Source organism: Nomascus leucogenys, chromosome 11 (assembly GCF_006542625.1).
Source record: "Nomascus leucogenys isolate Asia chromosome 11, Asia_NLE_v1, whole genome shotgun sequence".
Classification (NCBI taxonomy): domain Eukaryota; kingdom Metazoa; phylum Chordata; class Mammalia; order Primates; family Hylobatidae; genus Nomascus; species Nomascus leucogenys.
In genome coordinates this window covers 2,553,256-2,578,714 of record NC_044391.1, presented here as the reverse complement: position 1 = coordinate 2,578,714, position 25,459 = coordinate 2,553,256, and the positions used below count along the sequence as shown (strand labels likewise).

The window sequence follows — 25,459 nt, the reverse complement described above, 5'->3', positions numbered from 1 at the left end:
AAACAATCTCCATCTATTATTTTGTTGCCTCTTCCCTCTAGAAACATTTGTCCTTTAATTTTCAATAAAATGTCCTCCAAGTTTTCTCCCTGCATCTCACTGATCATTCTTCAGCAAGACAAGAGATCCCTCCCATCATATGCCTTAAATGTTTCTGTTTTTCAGGAACCTGATTTGTCTGTGATTTGTCTCTCCCTGAACAAGCACATCTCCTCCCTCGGCTTCAATCATCCCCCACCCCACCCCACCCCCGGCCTGGTGACATGTACTTCTCTCTTTTCAGAGCCCAAACTCATTTTCCTTATGTAAAGTGACATTTCCACCTAAATAGTTATGCAGGCTCCTCAAACTCAGTATGTTCAAAATAAAATTCAGTATCTTTTTCTTTTCATCACTACACTGGAAATTATTTTAAAAATAAAACAATTTCTCCATCCTAATACTCTTCCATTAATGAGTCACTTTCCATCTGGTCACACAAGCTAGATCCTTCCACATCATCTTTGCTTCTTCCTCTTCCTTATTTCCCATATTAAATTTGTCATCAATTCCATCCATTTCTTATGTCCGTCCCACGTTCCTATTGTTCAGACTACTACCATTGCTCAGATTCTCATCTGTATCCTCAACTCTAGTGATTTTTACTTTCTCCAGCTTCCAAATGATCCTCCATGCCACCGCCTGTGTGTGTGTGTGTGTGTGTGTGTGTGTGTGTGTGCGTGTGTGTGTATACAACCCAGAATGACTGAGCTCTTCCAGCTTAAACTTTCCTGCTCCATAATCACTACTCACTACTTGCCACGTGCACTATAATATTTCCCATTCATTAAAGAAGCAAAGTACCCTGGTGATTCAGTGTTTTGACTCGCTCCCCCTCATATGAAATACAACTCTCTTCAAGGCCTAGACCAAATTCTACTTTCTCTGTGTGTTCTTCATCATCTCTGCTCCCACATTCACCCTCAAGTCCCTGCAAAACAAATTATTTCCATCCCTGTGCTCCCTCGACACATTGTTTATGACACTGGACTATCAGTCAGCATATTGTCTGATGTGATTATTGCAGGCAAACCATCTACCTCCCACCATTATGAGGTCTTTATCCCTGTGTGGGATCCCAGAACACAGTGCATTGCCTGGCACACACTGTACTCTCAACATATGTGATTGAATTAAATAAACAAGCAAGCAAACCTATTCCGTGTGATATTGATATTATCTAGTCCAACAAATACCTTGATGTATTCTGCATTTGAATGTCTGCGTATCTGTCATAAATATCCACAGACAGATAGATATCACTGTAGAAACAGACTATGTAGGAAGTGCCCACATATGTGTGTACACATAAAATAGCTGAATTTCCAAGTGGTATAATATCAACATTAACAGGAATAAAAAGTAAGCCAAGAAATAAATGCTGCAAAAAAAACATTATAGGCTGTGTGCAGTGGCTCACGCCTGTAGTCCCAGCACTTTGGGAGGCCAAGGTAAGTGGATCACTTGAAGCCAGGAGTTGGAGACCAGCTTAGCCAACATGGGGAAACCCTGTCATTACTAAAATTACAAAAATTAGCTGGGCATGGTGGCGCATGCCTGTAATTCCAGCTACCGCACAAGGCTGAGGCATGAGAATTGCTTGAACCCAGGAGGTGGAGTTTGCAATGAGCAGAGATAGCACCACTGCCCTCCAGTCTGGGCGACAGAGTGAGACACTGTCTCAGAACAACAACAACAGCAAAATAAACAAACAAAACAAAAGAACAACATTATAAAATAACTATACTGCCTTCCTGAATATACTGGCTGAGGAATAAGATTAATATTAACCATGTTGGACATTTTCATTCTGACATCTCTATTAAATATAAGCAGGAATCAAGAAGGATCTACAAAACCCAACACAGGCAATAACTCTATACTTCTTCATTCATGTTGTAGGTAAACTGTGTTCTTCATGTCTGCTCATTTAAAAAATTAACATTTTCCTTTAAATTTTCTCAATGAGAATTTAAAAACTAAGTCACTGATAGCATCTTTGATTGTAAAGCTGAAAGAGGAAATTTTGCTCCAGAGATGAACACTTTCAGGCTATCTATAACTTGCTTCAGTATGCTTAGGAATTCCAACTGCTTGCTAAAGTAAATCCTTACTCTGGCTGAGTAGTAACCTATATGAGATTGAAAGCTTCTGGAATTAAATTTTTCTTCTCCAGTTATATGTTGAGTTGAAGGCTTACTTTTGCATTAAGTACTAAATCATAATGTTGAATTAGGTAGAGATTCAGGTTTATTTTAAACCTGAAACCAATAGCAGTTCTCTTGGGCACCCCAGCTGGCATCATGAAGAATACATTTGAGGTTTTGGCTAAAAAAAATTTTTGGATTTTTTTCCTCTGGTTTTAAAATAAGAATTGTATAACCCTATTTTGATTATATACATGGAGAGGCCAATTCTAAGTTATCTATTTAAGATTTAAAGGTTAAAAAAACCCACAATATTTCAAAATAGAAGAAAAACAGAGGTGATTATTTTTATACTATTGCTGGAGGGGGGTCCTTTTTTAATAAATAAAACACACAAGACAGAAACTAATAGTAAATGCTGAGAAGAACTGGGAACATAACAAAGCTTAAATAACTAACAAAAGAAACCCAAATAAATAAGACAATTATTCTAACTTATTCTATGAAGTGGTATTATCTTGATATTGAACAAGGAAAGTCTAAGAAATAATAATCCTAGGTGGGCCTGCCTTACGAATATAGATGCAAAATAAAATATTAGCAAGCAGTTTGCAGCAGAGGAGAAAAGCTTATTTTATTATATGCAGAGAAGTCATTTGACAAAACTTAGCCTATTTATAATTTTTCTAAATCCTTCAGCGAATCAAGCATAAAAGGGAACTGATCTTAATCTGTTAAGAAATATCTTCTACAAATCTAAAGCTGATATTATGCTTAATATTAAAACACAAGAAGCCTTCCCTCTAAGATCAGGGAAAATACATGGGTCCAGATAAATACTGCTTTTATTCGGTATTTTATCAGAGGCCCAAGATAATTCAAGGAGAAAAATATAAAATGGTAAAACGGTTGGAAAAATGTGTGGTGATGTATAGATTAGATCTTCAGAAAAAAACTATTAAAATTCAAAGGATTGTTAAGCAAGATTACTGGGTTACTAGATCAATATTCTAAGCTCCAATAGCATTCCTATATACTAGAATAACCAATTTTGAAAGGCAATAAAACAATTTCATTCTCTGTAATAATAAAATTTTGAAAGCACATACAAATAAAATGGGAAGTTCAAGGCCTTAATAAAGTTAGTTACATTGATAAATATTGCTGATGGTACACACTTTCTGTAACAAAATAGATACAATTCAGTTCCTATCATATCAAACACAGAAATCGACTCCAGGTAGATTAAAGCTCTGAATGTTAAAAATAAAAATTCAAGATTTTTGGAAGAAAATATTAAGGCCTATTTCATGCCATAACAGTAACAATAGATTTTCTAGTATGCTACAAAAACAATACCCAGGAAGAAAAATATTGATAAGGCTGATCACATTATTATAATCATATAATGGCTATGACATACTTGTGTATATCAAAATATAGCATAAACAACATTAAAAGAGAGACTTCCAAGAGGGAGAAGATACTAGTAGTGCAAATGAGTGACAATGAATTAATATCCAGAATAAATAAATATTTTTTTAACCAATTATAAAATGCAGTGGCAAGAACAAGAACTCTAAAGGTAATTGCCTGGCTTTGAATTCAGTTTCTCCACTCAGTCCTATGTAAACTTAGGCAGTACATTCAACCTCTCCGTGCCTAAGTATGCTCATTGTAGAATAGAGATAGTATCAGGATACATCTTAAATAATTTTATGAGGATAAAATAAGTTAATATTTGTAAATGCATAAGATATTACCTATTACAGTATTCACAAAAACTTGTTGCATTATCATATATTAAATATTAGTACGTACAAAGATCTTCATTATGTAATTTATTTTTAATTATTTCGTAAGTAATATTGTAAGCAAATAAAGTTAAAAGATTAGTTACAAACTAGAAAAATTATTTGCAATAACTGAAAAATCATTAAGTTCCTTAATATATAAAATCATTAAGAATCTCACATACAAACTAATTAAAATACAAGAAACGAATCACCAAATAAGCTTGAAATAATAGGAAAAATAACTTAGGCAAGGAGGCTCAACTTCAAAATAAAGAAATAAAATAGAGGCTACAAGGATATATTTTGATATTGCCAAAAATTTATTTCGGCAAACATTCATGGCAATAGGCACATTCATACATTCGTGGTGGAAGTTGAAATTGGAGCGGTTTTATTCTGAGAGTCAATTTAACTATATGCAATCAGACTCAATTTTTTATATACTTGATTTAATAATTCCAATTCTAGACTTTTACCCAAAGGGAAACATCTGGGTAGAATGCACAATCAACATGCAAGGATGTCCACTACGGCACTGCTGATAATGGCGAAATTTCCATCAATGTGAGACCTTTTAAATCAGGTACAGATCATCCAAAGAAGGGGCTACTGTTCAGCCTTTAAAAATGATAATATTTGCTCGATGTTCATTGTCAAGGAAAATATGTCTATTATTAAAAGCAATTATACACTATACACACACACACTTTTGGTAAATAAAATTGCAGATTTATAAATAATTATGTATAGCCACATAGAAAAAAAATTTTAATGTTCCCACAAATTAAGATGTTTCTGTCCAGATAATGGGTACTGGGTCCGTGTGTGTGTGTGTGTGTGTGTGTGTGTGGTGTGTGTGTGTCTGTCTGTCTATGTATCTTTCTCTCTCTCCCTCTTTCTCTCCTTCACACCTTCCATTATTTGTGGAGCTTTATTGAAATGCTTACCACATAATCATAAAACTAAAAACTTGTTCTTGCTTCATGTAATTTGTAATTGTAGTTGGAAATACAAAGACTATCATTCAGTTCTTCAGAAGTGAAGAACAGGCGGATTAGCTGAGAAACCAGCCATTAGCACTAGTGTCAGATATCTAGTTTGAAGCAGCAGCAGTTCTATGCATTCTCTTTCTGAGGCAATACAAAAAAAGAAAAGAAATACGGTCTGTGGGAATCAGCACATTTCCCTTGATGGCTGGAGTTTACATAGTCTGAGATTATTTTAAAAAAAGATCCCAAAAGGTGAGATAGTTCATCCTATACATCTGTTCTCTCTTCCTAGCAGAAGAAGATACTAGGTAAGGTTCTTCCTAGGCACAGGTAAGAGAACCCCATTGCTGTCTCTTTTCCTTGGTTGTAACAGCCTTCTGCAACCTTGAATGGAGAAGAGCTTCTACAGAAAATAACTAGGAATCCACCTCATAAGGGATGTGAAGGACTTCTTCAAGGAGAACTACAAACCACTGCTCAATGAAATAAAAGAGGACACAAACAAATGGAAGAACATTCCATGCTCATGGGTAGGAAGAATCAATATTGTCAAAATGGCCATACTGCCCAAGGTAATTTATAGATTCAATGCCATCCCCATCAAGCTACCAATGACTTTCTTCACAGAATTGGAAAAAACTACTTTCAAGTTCATATGGAACCAAAAAAGAGCCTGCATTGCCAAGTCAATCCTAAGCCAAAAGAACAAAGCTGGAGGCATCACGCTACCTGACTTCAAACTATACTACAAGGCTACAGTAGCCAAAACAGCATGGTACTGGTACCAAAACACAGATATAGACCAATGGAACAGAACAGAACCCTCAGAAATAATAGCACACATCTATAACTATCTGATCTTTGACAAACCTGACAAAAACAAGAAATGGTGAAAAGATTCCCTATTTAATAAATGGTGCTGGGAAACTGGCTAGCCATATGTAGAAAGCTGAAACTGGATCCCTTCCTTACACCTTATACAAAAATTAATTCAAGATGGATTAAAGACTTAAATGTTAGACCTAAAACCATAAAAACCCTAGAAGAAAACCTAGGCAATACCATTCAGGACATAGGCATGGGCAAGAACTTCATGTCTAAAACACCAAAAGCAATGGCAACAAAAGCCAAAACTGACAAATGGGATCTAATTAAACTAAAGAGCTTCTGCACAGCAAAAGAAACCACCATCAGAGTGAACAGGCAACCTACAGAATGGCAGAAAATTTTTGCAATCTATTCATCTGACAAAGGGCTAATATCCAGAATCTACAATGAACTCAAACAAATTTACAAGAAAAAACCCCATCAACAAGTGGGCGAAGGATATGAACAGACACTTCTCAAAAGAAGACATTTATGCAGCCAACAGACACATGAAAAAATGCTCATCATCACTGGCCATCAGAGAAATGCAAATCAAAACCACAATGAGATACCATCTCACACCAGTTAGAATGGCGATCATTAAAAAGTCAGGAAACAACACGTGCTGGAGAGGATGTGGAGAAATAGGAACACTTTTACACTGTTGGTGGGACTAGTTCAAACATTGCGGAAGACAGTGTGGTGATTCCTCAGGGATCTAGAACGAGAAATACCATTTGACCCAGCCATTCCATTACTGGGTATATACCCAAAGGAATATAAATCATGCTGCTATAAAGACAGATGTACCCTTATGTTTATTGCCGCACTATTCACAATAGCAAAGATTTGGAACCAACCCAAATGTCCAACAATGATAGACTGGATTAAGAAAATGTGTCACATATACACCATGGAATACCATGTAGCCATAAAAAATGATGAGTTCATGTCCTTTGTCGGGACATGGATGAAGCTAGAAACCATCATTCTCAGCAAACTATCACAAGGACAAAAAATCAAACACCACATGTTCCCACTCATAGGTGGGAATTGAACAATGAGAACTCATGGACACAGGAAGGGGAACATCACACACTGGGGCCTGTTGTGGGGTTGGGGGAGGGGGTAGGGATAGCATTAGGAGATATACTTAATGTAAATGATGAGTTAATGGGTGCAGCACACCAACATGGCACATGTATACGTACGTAACAAACCTGCACATTGTGCACATGTACCCTAGAACTTAAAGTACAATTAAAAATATATTATATATATTATATATATATTATATTATATTATATTATATATATTATATATATATTATATATAATATATTATATATATTATATATTTTATTATATATACTATATATTTTATATTATATATACTATATATTATATTATATATATTATTATATATTACATATTATATATATATAAAGAAAAGGAGCTTCTTTGAGGCTGTTAGATGGAAGGAGTACTTGACCATCAAGGAATACTTGACCATCACCTGCCTCTATAAACGCACTGCAGCACATGTGTCTTTATCCCTTTTCTTAACCCAGCTAGTAAGAACACCTACAATAATCAGATGTTGAGCTTTTATTTTCCATTTCTACAGAGGTAGAAAAAAACACCAGATTAGTTGGTAAAAATAATCCCATCTTTCTTTCTAAATGTGATACACTTGTGAGCAAAATGGAGAATATGCAGCTAAAATTTCAAGCTACAAAATGCTTGCTCAATAATGATGCAGAGTTTGAATTAGAGGCAAATTGGTCAAAGAGCCAACTGCCAAATGGTATTTCAAAATATCATTTTCTGTCTGATAGAATGCGCTGGGAAAGGCACAGCATCACTTCGGTGATATTTTTGCCAAGAATGCTGATATGGTTTGGTTCTGTGTCCCCACCCAGATCTCACCTTGAGTTGTCATAATCCCCATGTGTCAAGGGAGGGACCAGGTGGATACAATTGAATGATGGGGCGGGTTCCCCCATGCTGTTCTTGTGATAGTGAGTTCTCATTAGATTTTGTAGTTTTAAAAGGAGCTTTTCCCCACTTCACTCTGCTCTCATTCTCGCTCCTGCCACCCTGTGATGAGGTACCTTGCACCATGATTGTAAGTTTCCAGAGGCCTCCCCAGCCATGCGGAACTGTGAGCCAATTAAACCTCTTTTCTTCATAAATTACCCAGTCTCAGGTATTTCTTCACACCAATGTGAGAATCGACTAATACAAATGCAGAACCTCAATATAATCATGAGAAAACATCACACAAATCAAGACTGAGAGACATTGCATAAAGTAACTGACCAATACTTTTTAAAAGTGCCAAGGATGTGAAAGACAAGGAAAGACTAAGGAACTGTCACAGATTTCAGAAGACTAAATAACATCATGACAATTAAATGCAATGTGGGAAAACTGAGTTGATTCTAGAACAAAAAATCCATCAGTTGCCAAACCGGTAATGTTTGAATTAGGTCTCTCGTTTACTTAACAGTATTGTACCAATGTTAATTTTCTGCTTTTAAAAATTGAACTATGGTCATGTAAGATGTTAGGGGAAGTTGGATGAAGAGGATGCAGACACACTACATGAGGGCCATTTTCTGGTTCATAGAAAGCCATCTTTTTGCTGTGTCTTCACCTGGCTGATGGGCAAGGGAGTTCTCTTGGGCCTCTTTCCCAAGGGCACTGATCCCATTTATGAGGGCTCTGCCCCCATGCCCTAATCACCCCCCAGTGGCCCCAAATCCAAATAACTTCTCATTGGGGATTAGGTTTAATATATCTATAGGAGAATCTTAACTTGAAAAACATAAAGACAAACTGCTATATCTTCTGAGCCTTTTTTGAAAAATCATGTCCCTCTGCATGGTTTCTTCCTTACTTTCCTAAAAGATTTTCTACTAATAGCATGCAGGAAAGTCCATCTCCATAATACAAAAAAAGATGTAAAAATTAGTTTTAAAATATTATTTCTACTTAAAGCAGGGAAAGAGGCTGCTAAATCAGGCATGCAAATTAAAATCTGTAGAAGGGAATCCAAAGAAATGATCTCAAGTCTAAAACTTTAGATATTATGAAACACCAGTTGAATTTGTTTGCTTCCTCAGTCTATTAAGAACTCTGTTCAGTGGTGTTATTACATTGCTTTTCAGTGAGCAAAGTTGGTTTAGACAGATGTCTAATGTAAGACAGATGGACTTGTGCTACCACTAATGGAATTCCCTTCCTCGTCCAATATGAAAAAGTATGAGGCTTCCAGCAATGAGACAATGACATACTCTTTTACTACCAAATCTTTTTGAGAGAAAAGTTTAATGTTTACTTAGTAAATACAGTTCATTTATTATAGTCACATTAACAGATGTCAGACTGAAAATACATCAGCCCTCCCTACCACCATGTTAGCAAGCATCCTGCAAATCTATAAAACAAATTTCATCCATGTTTCCATATTTTTTTCTCTATTATTCATCATAATTTTTACCAGAATTATATGTGTGGTAATAAAAGAGACATATGCTTTTCCTAAAATCAATTTGTTTCTGCATCTTTAAGTCCATGATTGAGATTCTGCATATTTATTTTGACAAAAGAAGTATGGTTAATTTAACTGCATATGAAATACTAAAAATTCAGCTGTACATCTAAATTAAAAAGAAAAACAACAGGGTGCACTTACGGAAGTTTTCATTGGCACTTTGGACTGCAACACACTTTACCAGATAATAGTCACATCTCATGATTCTCCAGAAACACTTTTCACATGCCATAATTGTATCAACCCAAAGTGGAACTGGATTTGAGGTAAAGTCACAAGCTTAGAGGGCCCAAGCAAAGTTCGCAAAGAAAAGATCTTAAAGAAAAAAAGTATTCTACATTTGGGGCAAATACTGGATTAGACTCCAGTGCCTAATCAACACCATAAAGATCAAAATAAGTGTGAGGTACACAGGGTAGGGCTTTCTTTCTTGGATATAAGAGAATCCAAGAAGCAGCCAGTATGTTGGCACCATAGTATCACCCAGGACTCATGGGTCTGTCTTTCTCTGTCCTCTTAGCACATGGTTTCCAATATCAAGGCCCCCTCATTGCCAAGATGTCTGCTGAGCTTCTAAATATCACATCTATATTGGAAAGAAGAAAGCAAGGCAGAAAGACCCTCATAGCTGAATAGATCCATTTAAAAAGTACCAAGATGTACCACACAGCACTTATTATACCTCATTGACTTCAACCACACCTAGCTGCAAGAGAAGCTGGAAACATTATTTTAAGTCTACAGGGCAATGTTCTGGTTTAAAATAAAAAACAATTGGGAGAATAAATGTTAGGGTAGAAAATTAGCAGTCCTTGCCATTCTTATAAGAACACAATAGTTCTCTTTTCATTTTTTCCATTAACTAGTACAGAAACAGCTCAGAAATTTTGAAGTATAAAAAGTTTTACAGAGTGAAGACTTTCACACCCACCCTTGTCTCCATCTACCAGTTTCCACCCACTACAAAACACTTTTATTCTGTTTTTTATATCTCCTTCTAGTTCCTTTATGCAAATATATGCAAATGTGATTATGCTTGCCTTCTCTCTAGGGGATATTTCTAAATCAACCCATAGAGCACATCTTTCTCCTCCTCCTCTTTTTCTTCTCCTTTTTTTTTTTTTTTTGATTTTTTTCTTTTACAGCTGCATAGTATTCTATGGCTGGCAGGGTTTATTTGACCAGTTTCCATTTTCAAATATTTGGTTTGGGATTTAATATTCTGCTTTTTATGCATTATGCAGAAGTAATTCCATAAGATACATTACAGAAGTTGGACTTTCAGGGCAAAGGGCATATTTGTAATTTTGATAGTTATCATCAAGTTGCCCTCCTATAGGTAGTGTCATGATTTACACTCCCACCAGCAATATGTGAATGTGCCTATTTTCCCACAGCATCTCCTACAAAGTATGTGTCAAGTTAATAGTTCTCTTTATCCTGAATGTTCTTTGTCAGTCTCTGGTTATATCCTATTACATATGCAAAGGCAGAAATTCCTGGGCTGGACTTCACTATGGCAAGATGTGCATGAACAAATCTTTTAGCAAAATTTTGAATGTAATTGAATATTTGAAAGGTATCCACTCATTATGTACATCCTGTTCTACTAACTGGATGGTAGAGACCACTCCTTTAGCCCCCATCCTGTTTCATGAGAATTGGAAACTGGAAATCCCTGACACACACATTAGACCCCTCCATATTTGGCCACTCCTCAACAGTTATCTGCTTCTCTGCAGTTATATATTTTTATTTACATCATTTCTTATTCTCTTCCCTCCTTTCTACCTACCCAATTCCTTAAGTCTGCTCTATTTGTCTCTAAGATATCTCTCCATCCCCTGAATCCTTAGGTACTTACACTGGTGCCACTTATGTAGCATTTACTCCTTGTAAATGATGTGAGTACAGTGATATGAGTACAGTCTTGCCTCCATAACTGGCTTAGGGATGATGCACATCCTGCCTCCAGAACTGAATTCAGGTTGCAGATGATGTTGCATTCTTTAAAAGAAAAAAAATCTACCAATGCCTTCAGAGAAGCACTGATGTTAAGATACTCAGGAAGGCTCTCCTCCCACATCGCTAACCAAATTCTCACAGGTGAGTGATATCTGTCCTTTATGTTGTTCTTTAGTGTTCATCTTAGTCTCACCTTTTAGCAGTCTGCAGTTCACCTAGTGAATCGATTTTTTTTTTTAATTAGCTTCTCGGGCAAGAAAATCCATCAGACTTAATACTATTCTTTGAAACACAGGCTGTAAAAACAAATATGAGATAACTATAAACAGATTATTCTAATGGCAAGCATCTCCCTAAAGTCTTCAGGAAGAGGGTTTTAACCTTGTTAATTATCGCTACAATAGTGCACCATTAGAAAGTCTGAATAAAAGGATGACTTTTTTAAAATCCAAAATTCAAATAGTATGCCTTGTCTGTATTACTTATGTTACTATACTGACTCTCTCCTTATTTTAGCCATATTTGATCAGCCTTTTATTGTATCCTAACTATATTTATACTGAATTGTATACTGAAAACCAGAAAGCCAACACACCAAGAGGTCCAGTTATGGCTGAATATTGAAGTCAACCTTCCTTGCATCTTTTATTCCAACCTGCTTTACAAGTGGTATGTGAAAGTTAGGCTTGAGTAAGTGCCAATAATCATCACCTTTGGAAGTCATTAGGAAAAACAAAGACACCTGAGCGTTGACTAAAATAGGCAAATGAGTTATTGAATAAGTGACTGACCCTCATCTGATATGTATTTGGATCATCCAGTAATTTCATAATTGAAATTTAGCTTAATACATGACTTAAATAATTAAGTCAGCTTAATTTCCCCTTTACAGAACATACTAATCTGTCCCAATTCAACTCATACTTTGGCATTTTGGAATATAGTAGTCATTCACTTTCATTTTTCTGTTTCTTTCTATATAACATATTAAAAACATACATCACAACTGGATAGTAGTATGCACCATTATGATTTTGATAATTATGCACTGTGGTCATGTAAAAAATGTTCTTGTTCTTGGAGTATACGCACTGAATTATTTAAGGTGAAGGGCTATCCTGTCTGCAACTTACCGTGAAATGGTTCAGGAAAAAAAAGATATTAAGTAGATTGATATCTTGGTAGATATAATGAGGTAGCAGATGGAAAAAATGAGAAACAATCAGTGAATTTGTGTGAAGGATGTATAGTTGTTCAATCTCTTGATCTTACAAATTGTAAGTTTGAAATTATATCACTACAAAGGATAAATGCTTGAGAGGATGAATACCCAGGTCTCCACGATGTGATCATTACACATTGTATGCCCATATCAAAACATGTCATGTACCCCATAAATATATAAACCTACTATGTACCCATAAAAATTAAAAAAATATAAAATAAAAAATAAGAAATTATGTCAAAATTAAAAGTTACAAAAAAACCATAAAGGTATTCAGCTCAAAATCCTTATGCATGTATATACTCTTCTCTAATGAGGTTGTTTTATCATAACTCAGATTTATTTCAGCCTCTCTAAACTCCTACTACATCTGTTAATCAGCTTTTTCTTGCCAGAATATAATTATTATGAACTTGATTAGCTTACTATGTACTGGGTGACTACAAATAACAAATCAGCCAGCTTCTCCACCGGACCCGGTCATTCACTTGAGAAAGGACATTAAATATTTGAAGCTGCAGAATGACCTTGAGTGAACTGCACCATTAGCAAAACCAGGCCATTTAGAGGAATACATGAACATCTCCAGGCCTCTAGTTACTTATTAAATGGTTCCCTGGTGACCCACGAGAGTTAATGCTCGCCCTTAAATAGCCAACTTACACCAGCAAGTGGCTTGGTCCCTGAGAATAGAAGGCAATTTAGACCATTATGTATTTAACAAGTTGCCTGTGGACTTCCCAATGTCCAGCTCACTTTGTCTGTAAACACAGCAGCCAGCTGAACTGGAGGCCTGACCATCAAGATAATTGTCTGCAATCTTCACTTTGCTCTGCCATCATAAACACAGAGCTACATGTGGGTATCAAGCCGCTAACTACAAAACATAACTTGTCCCTGATGGAGAATGTTAAGGCATTTCAAACTTTAAAATCACACTAGGGTATTTAGGAAAAATTAGTTTATAAACAAAGTGTAAAATTGTAAATAAGCAAAAATAACTCTAAATACTTTCAATAGCAAGTACAAAAAGAGATATTAAGAAACTACTTATCCAAGAATTTCAGGTGGTTCATACACCCTGACTTGCTTAATTATTAACTAGGTTTCACAAAAAGGGCATTAAGAATGTATACTATGAACAAAACACGGGAACGCAGAGCATATTTCTGCAGCACACTGGTATTGCTGTCATCTGCCATTGAATTTAGTTTTTCAAAGAAATTGAATAAGAACTCTGTCTTTAGGTGTTGGTATGGAAGCTATATTTCTCATATATTTATATGTCAAGGTATGGGGGAAAGAAAATCAGTGAAGTCATAAGTTTGCCATTAATTCAAGACTTGCTAAGAACATGCTACCTAGTTTTCATATCACAACCTTAAATCTTGGACATTCTATTAAAACTGCACTTCTCTTTCTCCTGCTTTTTCACACTTGTGCATTTTTTTTCCTGGCAAAACATTCCCTTGAAACACGGTAAATGGTTAAGTGTTGAGGTTTCTAGGGGATTCTGAGAATGACAAATATGAGACATGGAAAGTTGTCAGTTCTTAAAATTTTCCAAGTTGAAACGGATATACATTTGTTGGATGAATCTCACTGTGAATAATACAACTGTTGAAAATTTGGGTGACTGAAAATTAAAGACATTGTCATATGCATGTTTCTTAAGACAATTTGGATGATAAATGTGTTACAGTTTTGACAAATTTTGTAATTTGGTAGAAAATTTGAGTACATTCAACCACAAGTTCATTGTGTTTTCTATGACTAGATAAAAGTGTCGCCGCCTACATTTCAGGTGTAGAAGTGAAAGAGACCCATTTTCCTGGTGTAATATCTTTGTTATTATATAAATTTCCTATGGAAATGTCTTATATCTACATGCACAATTCAAATCCTTCCTAACACTAATAAAGGAAACCCTACATCATGTTCATTTAGGCCATATTTTAAAATACATTTTATTGTGCACATTTAAGGTATATAACATGATGTTATGTTATATATACATATATATATATAGTTACTATAGTCAAACAAATCATCATATCCACTATCTCACATAGTTACCCATCCCCCAACTCTCCAATGGCAAGAGCAGCTATAGCTATTCACTTAGCAAAAATCTCGAATACAATACTTGGAAGCCATTATGCTAAGTGAAATAAGCCAGACACAGAAAAAAAATATTGCATGATTCACTTATATGTGGAATCCTAGAAGGAAACAGTCAAATGTACAGAGATAGAAAATGAAATAGTGGTTATCAGGAGCAGGATAGGCAACATTACTTTTAAATAAATATTACAACTATTCACCTCTTGGGACATTTCTCATTTCAATTTCTAAATCAGTTGCTTTATAGCAATATTTTCCTCTGAAACACTTACAAAATATTTGAATTACCTATCAAATCACAATGTCATCAATCATATACTAATTTTAGCAGTCTGCTACACAATACCGTAAGAATTCTAAGTTTAACTTCTGACATTCTGTATCTTGATATAGTCAAAGCTGATATGTTAATGTTTGACTCTTTAGCTCATTTTATAAGACCCTAACAAAATTGGCTAAGAATAGTTTTGAAGGTGAAAACGTCACAATACACTTCACTCTTTATATGGCTCAGAGATTACAAACATGGATGAAAATAGACAATTCCCAGGAAGTTTCCGAAAGAACTGTGGAAGTTTATAAATTGATGGCTACTCTTAAGAAAGAATTAGCACATAATAATGTCATAAATACTTATGTCTAGCAATCCACATTGCTCCTCTTTTGGTTCCTAATTTTAACAGGAAAATGAATCTCCTCTGCTAATTAGACTTAAACGTAAAACAGGAAAGGCATTTGCACGTAACTAACCCCAAGTTTTTTCTATTTATTTTCTTTTTATGGAAAGCAATCATCGTAATTGTGTTCAACTGCATTATTGTTGCCAGTACTTCATCCTTCCCTGTGTCTACTTCCTTTGTAGCCCCTCCCACTAGACCATTTGATGTTGGGCTTGGCCACGTAACCTGCTTTGGCCAAAGGAATGTTAGTGGACAGTACATAAGGAAAGACTTCAAATGTGCTTGTGCCATTGGTCTTGCTTTCTTGTATTTTGCCATCTATGAAAAGAAGCTTCTTCACATGGCTGCTGGCTCTTAAACCTGGGCCCCACAACAAACACATGTTGAGAAGACCAGAGCCTCATACACATCCTGAGCCTGGAACAGAAAATGCCTAAGACAAAGCTTGATGTGAAGCTTATGTGAGCCCAGCCTAAATCAGCCAAACCTCAGCCAAGCCACGCATGAGAGAGCTAGAAATAACAACCACTGTTTCATGCCACAGAGATTCTGTGATTGTTGGTTACACAAATAACTGATTCATACAGCAATAAACTGGTAAGGTTTTATCATATCTAGTTTTAACATACATACATGTGCACAGTCACACATACCACCACCACCACCAAATATGTAGTGGTCCTATACATTTATTGATTCAGTTATCCACTTTTGATGCTTTCTGTATTACTATATGGGGAGTAGAATTGCTGGCTCTGGTGTCAGGAACTCATCCATCATAAAAATTTATCATTCATAATATCTGTGTGACAAGCAGATGGAAAAAATGCCAGCACTCCAACAGCATTCACCATTGCAGATCTGGACCTTTTCTACAAGTCTAAGTGCAGAAGAATGGCTGAGGATGAGATCAGCAATGAAAACTCTAGAAGTGGAGACATACCTGCCAGTCACTACTGTTAAAAAATAGACGATGGACCTATAGTGGCAAACTCCATCTTAAAGTATGTGATTCTAAAGAAGAATCTATGAACCAAATTAGAACTGTCATAACAGAAATGGGAGGAGGGACCAGAGTTTAGAACGTTAGATACATGCAAAGGACATGGTGGCTGGTTGGATATTTGATGTGAAGGAGAGGAAGAGGTACAGATGACTCCTAGTTTTCAATATGGGAAAGGGGAAGAAAGGAGACATGATAAACTAATACAGGAATAAATGGTGGGACTGGAGGAGGTGAAGGATCATAAGTTCATCATGGGGTGTTGAGTTTGAGGGTCTGCAAGGCAGCAAAGCACACAGAAGGCAATTGGAAAATAGGCTTGGCATGCCAGGTAAAGATAGTAATGAGGACTACAGACTGAGACTAGGTGATAATCCACTTCATAGTAGTGGATGAGGTCATCCAAAAAAAGTAAGAAGAGGCCCATATAAGCTTTAGAAAGATGCACTGGTAAGAACCCCTAGAGGGATCTCAGCTGACCAAGGGGCTCAGCCTGCTTAGCTCTGAAAGCCATCACCCCATTTAGGCTGCGGCCATCTAGTACTCCCAGCAATGACTACTGCCAACAGAGAGATTAAGGCATGCCTCTTCCTAGGAGACATGGGACTCCTCTAACTGTGAACTTGGATGCTCCTTCAGGTTTCCTGAAACTGCATGCCAGTCCAGAAGACTTCCAACCAACCTTGTCTCCCTCTCTCCTTCACTCAGGGTCAAATGTGCATCACAGTCTGAGGGCTCTGTCAGCTGCCCCCAGCTGCCTCCCTTTTTTTCACTCGCACAGGTTTTCTCCCTAATAAGGTTTTTGCACATTTAATCCCATGATGATGTCTGCTTCTCAGAGAATCTGGACTATCACAGGCACATACAGAAACTAGATGATGTTCCTCCTTTTATTGTTTCAGTCATACTGTTTTAGCATCATGGGGGCAAACTCACAGAGATTTGCAAGACATTTTGTACATTCCACACATAGAAAAACTTTATCTACAAGGCTTATGTCACAGTCAATACAGAATAAAGACATGAAACAGCCTACTTCTCTATTAGAGAGCACTCACACAATTCATGACCTAAACAATATAGTAAAGAGTAAAGACAACATCAATTAACATCAATTTCAAGGTATATGCAATTAAAACAAACACAAAACTTCAGATTATCCTTCAATTTATTTCACATACTCAGGAAAAATGTATAAATAATCGCATAGAGAAAATTTTGAATTATATCTCTCAAGATGTAAAACACTTCCCTGAGTATATTCCATAATAGAAAGTTAGAAAGCTAAAATCCACAAAATAATGCAACATTAAAAGATAACCCAAAAAAACTTTGGGGTAAAATTAGAAAGTATAAACCATTTTAGTGAGCTCCTTTTCCACCTCAAAAAAAATTCACTAAAACAAAAACAAAAACAAAAGCAAAGTATAGGGTGAAAAACTCTACTTTTTGAAAGTGCCACAATCTCATTCCAGAGGACACTAGAATAGTTCTAACAACATTTTGAGGTAGAAAACAAGTGAGACCAAAAGATTTTAAAGGTTTTCAAGGGAGAATTGATACACACAATTTTGATAGATATCCTCATTCATGCAGCAATTTAGGAAACAGAACATTCATTCATTTCCTTTAAAATTAACTAGACGGCAAAATCTAGCTAATCAAAAAGTCAATCAAATTAAAGAAGTCATGAATGAGGAGTCTGAGACAAAGCAGTGCTGTTCAGAATGAATCCACTTAATGCTTTAACATTCTTTTTTGTAATAAGTAATTATTAGTGATAAATAAAAACAAATTAAAGAGACAAATTAAAATTACCAGTCTCCCAGTGCCCTTCCTCTCCTGTCCCCTCTCATACAAGGTAAACATTTTCCTTAAAGTGTTTATATATAAAGTGTTTATATATATAAGTAATAAATAAATATATGTATATATACACAAACAAATACAATTTTATCTCTTTACACACACTTTCTGGACATGAACATTTTACCAATCAATATACCTTAGAGATCTTCCTAAATCAATACAGAGATCTCTTCTTTTTCCCTTCTCTACCTTTTCCTTCTGTTCCCCATTAGCTGCAAAATATTTCACTGTATGAATGTTCCATAATTTATTTAACCAGTCCCTTACTGATGGACGCTTACGTTCTTTGTAAGTTAGAATGTTATAAGCAGCTCAGCTGACTAACCTTGTAAACACATCATTTTTGTGCACGTGCAGATATATATAAAAAGATAAATGCCCAGAAAAGAAATTATTGGGTCAAAAGCTAAGCATATGTAGTTTTGGTAGATATCACTAAATTACCCTCCTCCCAGCAATGCATGATAAAACCTGTTTCCCCATAGCCTTAATATTAAAAGGATGAGTTAATGTCCTTTGCAGGGACATGGATGAAGCTGTAAACCATCATTCTCAGCAAACTAACACAGGAACAGAAAACCAAACACCACATGTTCTCACTCATAAGTGGGGGTTGAACAGTGAGAACACATGGACACAGGGAGGTGAACATCACACACCAGGGCCTGTTGGGGAGTGGGGGGCTAGGGGAGGGATAGCATTAGGAGAAATACCTAATGTAGATGACCGGTTGATGGTGAGAGGTGACAGCATGCTGGCAGTCCTCACAGCCCTCGCTCACTCTCAGGGCCTCCTCTGCCTGGGCTCCCACTTTGGTGGCACTTGAGGAGCCCTTCAGCCCACCGCTGCACTGTGGGAGCCCCTTTCTGGGCTGGCCAAGGCGGGAGCCGGCTCCCTCAGCTTGCGGGGAGGCGTGGAGGGAGAGGCGTGAGCGGGAACTGGGGCTGCGCACGCGCTTGCGGGCCAGCTGGAGTTCCGGGTGGGCGTGGCCTTGGCAGGCCCTGCACTCAGAGCAGCTGGCCCGCCCTGCCGGCCCCGGGCAATGAGGGGCTTAGCACCCAGGCCAGAGGCTGCGGAGGGTGTACTGGGTCCCCCAGCAGTGCCAGCCCACCGGCGCTGTGCTCGATTTCTCACCGGGCCTTAGCTGCCTTCCCACAGGGCAGGGCTCGGGACCTGCAGCCCGCCATGCCTGAGCCTCCCACCCCCTCCATGGGCTCCTGTGCAGCCCGAGCCTCCCCGACGAGCGCCACTCCCTGCTCCACGGTGTCCAGTCCCATCAACCACCCAAGGGCTGAGGAGTGCGAGCGCACGGCGGGGGACTGGCAGGCAGCTCCACCTGCAGCCGCGGTGCAGGATCCACTGGGTGAAGCCAGCTGGGCTCCTGAGTCTGGTGGAGACGTGGAGAACCTTTATGTCTAGCTCACGGATTGTAAATACACCAATCAGCACCCTGTGTCTAGCTTGAGGTTTGTGGATGCACTAATCAACACTCTGTGTCTGGCTGCTCTGGTGGGGCCTTGGAGAACCTTTGTGTCCATACTCTGTATCTAACTGATCTGATGGGGATGTGGAAAACTTTTATGCGTAGCTCAGGGATGGCAAACGCACCAATCAGCGCCCTGTCAGAACAGACCACTCGGCTCTACCAAACAGCAGGACGTGGATGGGGCCAGATAAGAGAATAAAAGCAGGCTGCCCGAGCCAGCAGTGGCAACCCACTCGGGTCCCCTTCCACACTGTGGAAGCTTTGTTCTTTCCCTCTTTGCAATAAATCTTGCTACTGCTCACTCTTTGGGTCCACACTGCTTTTATGAGCTGTAACACTCACGGCGAAGGTCTGCAGCTTCACTCCTGAAGCCAGCGAGACCACAAACCCACCAGAAAGAAGAAACTCCAAACACACCCGAACATCAGAAGGAACAAACTCCAGACACGTCACCTTTAGAACTGTAACACTCACCTCGAGGGTCCGCGGCTTCATTCTTGAAGTCAGTGAGACCAAGAACCCACCAATTCCGGACACAATGGGTGCAGCAAACCACCATGGGACATATATACCTATGTAACAAACCTGCACATTCTGCACATGTATCCCAGAACTTAAAGTATAATAATAAGAATAATAAGAATAATAAAGGTATTGTCAAACTTTCAAAATGTTGACAATCTGATAGGTAAGAAATGGAAACTCAGTGTGGTTACAATTTACATTTCTACTATTATGAATGGGTTTAGGTAAGAAATGGAAACTCAGTGTGGTTACAATTTACATTTCTACTATTATGAATGGGTTTTCTTATGCATCTGAAGACTTTTTGTATTTCCAATTTTAATTGAATTGCTAAGTTTCTTATAAAATCTGATAAAATTTTGAAGAATTTCAGAAATTATTGCCACAAAGCATCCTAGCATGGCAGAAGCCTCAAAAATATAAAAATAATATAACTGACAAATTCAGAGGCTGAGATGGTAAAGTAAAAAAGAAGCCCACCTAATCTAATTTCTTTGTCTTTCATAACAAAATTTAGAGATGGTTAAAGGAAAATTTTTAGTTACATAAGTAACGACGTAAACTTCAATTTCTTCATAATCATTTCTTATGAACTTTAGAGGGATCTTTTAGAAACAACTTATTCTGCAGTGAAATTGTTACTAGAGTTCAGCCACTTAGATTATATTTAGCTTCTTTTTTTATGCTTAATTTCAAGTAAAGTTAAATTTAAGATGTTAATTAAATTAGTAGGCATCATATATTCTAGTTGTTCTAAAAGCACTCCTATTTATTCATTATCTTTCTATGTGTATATATGCACAGGCTGATACCTGAATTTATAGTCTCTAAAAGTTAATTAACAGTGTAAGTCTCTGGGTGAAGGTATCTGGAGTACATTTTATTTAATTTTATTCATTCATTATTTATTACTTAAAATTTTATAATATTACATATTATTACCCCAAAAACATATTTAAAATCTAGAAAAATTCAAAATATTCAAGATGGAAGAATGCAGTTTACAGTCAAACCAAGAAAACTATTTTTGGTTCTTTTTTAACCAGTATTTGTGGTTATTCAAATAGTAAGCTAGTTAAGGATATAGAGTCAACTTTTATCTCAGTGGCTGCAAATAAGATAACTTTGAATGCTGATAAGCTTAAATTAGTGAAGTTTTTTTCTATATTTCAAAATCATATGGAAACCTGTGGATTGTGAAACATGTGCGTCTGATTCACACCCTGATATCCCTGGAGACTGACATTCATACTTGACATTCCGAACTAAAACATGTCCATGAGTAAATCAAAACTTGTTTGGGTTTATTTTATTTAAAGTCTCCTTCTGTAAGCCACACTTATAAAACTAAACAAAATTTCTTCTCTAGTTAATTTCAAATTCATCATAAACATATCAAAGGGTATCAAAATATGCCTAAGTTATTTCAACACTGTGACTGGCATGGCATTAGAATAGTCCTTATGTTTGTTTATTTCTTTTATGTAGTAGCTGAAAGATCAAATGCATTGGAAAAAAACTTAAATGTAGTTCATTATTACAGAGCAGAGAGTTTTAAATTAATCAAATTTTACATTGTGATGTATAGATAATAAATACATTTACACATATTTCACTTCACTTTAGCAATTTTGTGAGTTAGACAAAAATAAGTTTTTTTGCATTTTACATATGTCACTTAATGATGTTAAAATATTTGCTGAAGCCACATAGCTAGTTAAAGGAAGAACCAGGACTGGAACCCCGAAGGAAAGATAGCCAATCTCCTTCTCTACAAGGATGAAGCCGGATGGATCATGTATCTATTACCGCAACAATGCCACATAACAAACAACTACAAAATCTCAATAGCATACGGCAAAGCCTCATCTTTGCTCATGTTTGTATGGGACAGATCAATGGTTCTGCTGATCTGGGCCCAGCTCAGCTGAATGCAGCTTCATGAGCTCAAATACCAAAAAGCGGTTCTTTTTTAACCAATAGAGTCATATTTGTGGTTATTCTAATAGTAAGTTAAGGATATAGCGTCAACTTTTATCTCAGTGGCTGCAAATAAAATAATCAACTGTGCAGCCGGGCGCGGTGGCTCACACCTGTAATCCCAGCACTTTGGGAGGCTGAGGTGGGCAGATCACTTGCGGTTAGGAGATCAAGACCAGCCTGGCCAACATGGTGAAACCCTGTCTCTACTAAAAATACAAAAATTAGCCGGGCATGGTTGCGGGCACCTGTAATCCCAGGTACTCAGGAGGCTGAGGCACAAGAATCGCTTGAACTTGGGAGGCGGAGGTTGCAGTGAGCCGAGATCGTGCCACCGTACTCCAGTCTGAGCAATAGAGTAAGACTCAGTCTCAAAAAAAAAAAAAAAAAAAAAAGAGATAATCAACTGTGATCAATTGGCAAGTCAAATGGGAGCTTGATGGTGTAGGATGACTTGTCTCTCTTCCACATGATCTTTCATCTTCTGGCAGGATGGCAGGATAATCTGAGCTTGTTCTCTTGACAGACATAGGGGTCCACAGGATAAAACAGAAATACAAAAGGCAACTGGAAGACCAAGCTCAGATATGACACACCATCACTTCTACCACATTTTACCAGACAAAGAAACTGACAACCCCAGCCCAGTTTTAAGGGGCGAGGAAATAGTCTCCAACTCTCAATGGGAGGATCCACAAAGTCAAACTGCAAAGAGGTATGCCACAGGAAAGGGAGTATTAGAGCTACCCATCCTTCACACTCAACACTGGAAAGCTGCTGCACACCTGGTTCACATGGTTTTATATCTGCTAGAATTGCTAGTAATGAATAACTTTTGATCTGTGTCTCAGAATGATATGAGACTAATTCCTGTGAATGCCATTGCCCCTGTGTCTTATAGGAATGTCACTCACTAAAAGATGTGGTTTTTCATCTTTATGGGTATATAGTGGAGAAATCTCTTAAATATCAGTATTAGTGGTAGCTTTTTTGTTTCTTTTTAGACACAGGATCTTACTCTGTAGCTCAGGCTAGAGTGCAGTGGCATAATCATAGCTCACTGTAACCTGTAACTCTTGAGCTCAAGTGATTCTCTGCCTCACCAACCCAAGTAGCTGGGACTATAGGTGTGATTCACCATGCCCAGATATTTTTTATTTTTATTTTTGTAGACATAGGGTCTTCCTTTGTGGCTCAGGTTGGTCTTGCACTCCTGGACTCAGGTGATCCTCCTGCCTTAGCCTCCCAAAGCACTGGGATTACAGGTGTGAGCCACCACGAACAGCCAGTGGTAGCTATTAATAGCTATGGTAGGCATTAGATTCCTGAACAGCTAGTCTGTTCACTCCAGTCACCACTGAGAATCCTTGCATATACCTCTAGGAAACTCAGCCAAAATATAGATCACTTGGACTAAAAAGGCCAAGTGCAGGGTCTTTTGGCATATTGGCTTATAAGCTCTACCTCTGGTTTCAGCTATTTTGTCATATGCTAGTTTTTCCTTTGCTTAAACTTCTTCCTTTTAAAAAATAATGGTGTATTGTTATTTTTTTTATTTCAACAATAAGGTAAAGAAATCATAAGGAAATCTGAAGATGCACAATGGCATGGGAAAGAAAATAAATCCTCCACACATTCCTACCATTCCCCAAAGCAAAGCGCTGTCAAAATTCTGACATATATTTTTCTAGTCTTTTTTACTTATTCTTTTTTTTTTTTTTTTTTTTTTTTTTGAGACAGAGTCTCATTCTATCGGCCAGGCTAGAGTGCAGTGGCATGATCTCGGCTCACTGCAACCTCCACCTCCCAGGGTCAAGCAATTCTCCTGCCTCAGCCTCCCGTGTAGCTGGGATTACAGGCATGCCACCAAGCCTGGCTAATTTTTGTATTTTTAGTAGAGACGGGGTTTCGCCATGTTGGCCAGGCTGGTCTCGAACTCCTGACCTCAGGTAATCCGCCTGTCTTGGCCTCCCAATCTTATTCTTCTTTACACACACACGCACGCACACACACACACACACACACTTTTACATTATGAATGTATGAAAAAATGCCAAATGCAATTCCTTTTTTAAATTTAATGTTTCATAAGTATTTCCTGTGGCATTAATTATTCACGCATAGCATGAGTTTTAAGGGTTGCAATGTTTAGAGGTACCATGATTCAGGCAATCCCATATCACCAGATAGTTAAAGACTGTTAGCCTCATTTACTGTTATCCTAGATGGCATATATTCTTCTGAGTTAACCCAAATTTTCATTTGGAATTTAAAAGGAAATTGACAAATACATTTTTTGTCAACCAACTGGACTTTGGATTGCTGAAAGTATATCACATGCCCCTGTATTCATCACTTTTGGCCTATTCCTTAATCTCTGTTTCCAAATTCAACCAAATTCAACTGTTTCTTATATAGCCCTGGGAATATGGTACCATTCCTACTAAAACTATTCTAAAAATCTGAGGAGGAGGGACTTCTGCCTAATTCATTCTGTGAGGCCAGCATCATTCCGCTACCAAAATCTGGCAAACACACAACAAAAAAGGAAAACTTCAGGCCAATATCCTTGATGAATTCAGATACAAAAATCCTTAACAAAATACTAGCAAACTGAATTCAGTAGTACATCAAAAAGCTAATCCACCATGATCAAATAGGCTTTATCCCTGGGATGCAAATTTGGGTTAACATACGCAAATCAGTAAATGTGATTTATCACATAAATAGAACTAAAACCAAAAACCACATGATTATAGGCTTTTTAAAAATATCAGCATCACTTCATGTTAAAAGCCCTGAAGAAACTAGGCATCGAAGGAACATATCTCAAAATAATAAGAGCCATCTATGAAAAACTCACAGTCAATATCATACTGAACAAGCAAAAGCTGGACGCATTCCCCTTGAGAACTGGGACAAGAACAAGATAAAGATGCCCATTCTCACCACTCCTATTCGATACAGTACTGGAAGTCCTAGCCAGAGCAATTGGGCAAGAGAAAGAAATGAAAGACATGCAAATAGAAAGATAAGATGTCAAACCATCTCTGTTTGCAGACGATATGATTTTATACCTAGTACCTAGAAAACCCTATTGCCTCTGCCCAAAAAGCTCCTTGATCTAATAAACAACTTCAGCAAATTTTCAGGATACAAAATCAACGTACGAAATTCAGTAGTATTTCTATACACCAACAATATCA

General features: G+C 37.3%; 1 protein-coding gene across 3 annotated transcripts in view; it reads right to left on the bottom strand.

Annotated features, from left to right (window-relative positions):
• The window catches only part of PLCB1 (phospholipase C beta 1), a 787,620-nt gene that overhangs the window by 714,429 nt on the left and 47,732 nt on the right, over nucleotides 1-25,459 (bottom strand). The gene's annotated exons all lie outside the window — the stretch shown is intronic.